General features: G+C 46.1%; 1 protein-coding gene across 2 annotated transcripts in view; it reads right to left on the minus strand.

Moving 5' to 3' along the window:
* The window catches only part of EPS8 (epidermal growth factor receptor pathway substrate 8), a 144,472-nt gene that overhangs the window by 140,629 nt on the left and 1,012 nt on the right, over positions 1-2,831 (minus strand). The gene's annotated exons all lie outside the window — the stretch shown is intronic.

A 2,831-nucleotide genomic window follows, 5' to 3' on the forward strand; every position in this document is an offset into this window, starting at 1 on the left:
TGTATTTTGTATTTCAGGCTGATCTCTGTACCACAAAACAAATACTGAGGCTTCAAACTTCAAAATAAGTATCTAGTCGCGAGGTGTTGATTAGGCTCCTTGGGAACCCAGGACTAGAATGATGAAAACTCTGAATCCCTATGGACAAAGGGGACAGAGAACCAGGTGCTGTTAAGTGAGAAAGCAAGAAGAAATCCTGGTTTCAAAGGAAATGTGAGAAACAGAGCTATGCACATGCTTTTATATATATATATATAACTGCACTGTTAGTTTAGTTACCAATGGTATTTTTAGTGACTTGCAGTTTTAGCGGGAATTGTGCAAGTATGGCCCTACTATGAGGAAAAAGGGTATTTCAGGCATCATGCTGATCTCTGTACCACAAAACAAATACTGAGGCTTCAAAATCAGTTAAAAGTATCTAGTCGCGAGGTGTTGATTAGGCTCCTTGGGAACCCAGGACTAGAATGATGAAAACTCTGAATCCCTATGGACAAAGGGGACAGAGAACCAGGTGCTGTTAAGTGAGAAAGCAAGAAGAAATCCTGGTTTCAAAGGAAATGTGAGAAACAGAGCTATGCACATGCAGAAAACAAACACACAAGCAAAGCACCTTTCCAATTCTCTTTGAATGGAGATATTAGGATTGGGCCACGCACACCGTACCATAAGCGATGCAGCTCCAAGGTGTTAGGCGTCTTTTCTTTCTGGCCACAAGCCCCACAGCAGAGAGAGAGAAGAGTCTGGAGGGGTCACAGACCAAAGGGCTCCATTTTTCTCTCTGGCACAGCTGAAAGCTGTGTCTTCAAGAAAATCTCGTACCTTTGACCAGTCATTCACTGTTCAAGCAGACGGAGTGATGCAGGAATTGTAATTAGGAGTATAAAAGCAACAAGTGCTAGACACTGAAATTGAAGTTCACAAGCACTTTATTAGTGCAGTCCTCAGTGCGTGGACTTGAAGTCTTCTGTTATCTCACTGCAGTAGCTGAAGAGAAAAGTTGTTATATATTTAATCTATTTTGACCCTCAGGGCACCAATTATTTGACTTCAGATGTTTAGATTTTAATAAGCTTTCACCCGCAGGGGGGAAAAAAAATGCAGCAGTTAATGTGACTGATTTGCCATTTACAGCTAGGCTATGGACAGAAAGAAAATCAATCATATTTCATGAATTTAGTTGTCACCAAGTGCAAAACTTCTGCATTTTTTTTCTGTCTGTGCATTTCACAGCAGAAGTAAGTATCTTTAGATCAATCGTGCCCTATTATCGCTATATATAACCCAGCACCTAATCACTACTGGGTGTTGCTCCTTGTGGGGTGTTACCTCTCTCCAATTAAACCTAATGGGATACTTTGGCTGCTTTCAAAATTACACGCAATCAGAAACATTCATTCTGAGCTATGAGAAGGCGTAACTCGATACTGCAGCCATTATGAGTATGTGACAATACAAGCCAGCTGGACAACTGAAGTCCAAAGCCACTTATATTTCCACAGCCTCCCTCAGTAAAAGCAAGCAGCAGCCCCAACCTGCTTCTGTGGAGCCCTGAGCACAGTATCTCATTACCTGACAATACCCATATGCTAATAATGCTACGCTCACTGTGAATCAAGATGAGATACGCTCCATCTCCCTTACACCTTGAAAACCCTGTAAGCTCTCTGCAGTCCCCACAGCTCACTGAGAGGAAACGACCAACCCATTTCAGGCCCGGCCCAGGAGAGGACCACTTCTCAGAGGCCGCAGGTTGCAGCATTTCCATGGAAAGGAGACCAGTTACACAATGCTGATTCAGAATTTCCAGTTGCTAACAACAAAAATAGACATTTTTATGTTCTCCCATGTAAGCAATTTTTGTAGCTGACATATAGACATTGCACAATCACAAACGAGAAGAAAGATGGTCAATAGGAAGGGAGGAGGACCACATTTTTGATGATGGAGAGGCACAATTAAAATATGGTCTACACTGCAAAGACACAGGAGAGTCATCATTTAGTTAATATTTCAGCAGACACAACACAGAGCAGTAATACTTTTATCTTCAGTACTTCACTTTAAGTAAACAAAGCAGACTCCACCAAAGGTCATACTGCTACATGTCTATAACTTGGGGGGGTACAAGCCCCACGAGCCAGGCAAAGCACAGTTTTTGGGTGGGAGGACTGGTTCCCAAACGACATCCTCAAGAAAAGCGTTTCACCCTTCTATTATTGCCTGCTACTAGCTGGCTTGAAACTAGGGTTTAGTGGAAGCTGCAATGTCTCACTTTTCATGGATACAACGCAGACCTCCTGAAGTTACGGGGCGGGGGCAGGAGCACCTTAGATCATGCCACAAAATGCCACAAACCTGTTTTCCACTGTGTGCCCAGGTTGTCCTTCATGCACTGGCACGATGCGTAAGGGAGCGCGTGTCATGGCGATGAGAGGGGCAGAAAGAGGAAGAACGCCAGGGAAAGTTAGCAGAGAGAGGGAAAGGGCTGAACAGCGGAGGAGAAGGAAGACAGCCGGGCAGAGCACCAAAGAAACACAGGCACGCAACAGGATTATCCCACCCGAAAGCTGCCCTTCGCCAGCTACCACCAATACACGCCACCTTTGGAAAAGCCAGCTTAACCGCCGGGGAAAAAATGCCACAATAAGGAGAGAAAGCCAGATCACCTGGTAGGAGGTGAGGCAGGAGGAGGAAGAGGAGGAGGAGGAGGGCACGGACGCTGCCCTTCCCGGGCAGCGGCGGGGCTCCTCACCCGGTGCCCGGGCCGCCCCCGGGGCCGCGGCGCGCTGCCGTTGGGAGCCCGGTGGGCAAGGTGCGAGCAGGTGTGG

This window comes from Aptenodytes forsteri, unplaced genomic scaffold (assembly GCF_000699145.1).
Source record: "Aptenodytes forsteri isolate BGI_AS27 unplaced genomic scaffold, ASM69914v1 Scaffold241, whole genome shotgun sequence".
Taxonomy (NCBI): Eukaryota; Metazoa; Chordata; class Aves; order Sphenisciformes; family Spheniscidae; genus Aptenodytes; species Aptenodytes forsteri.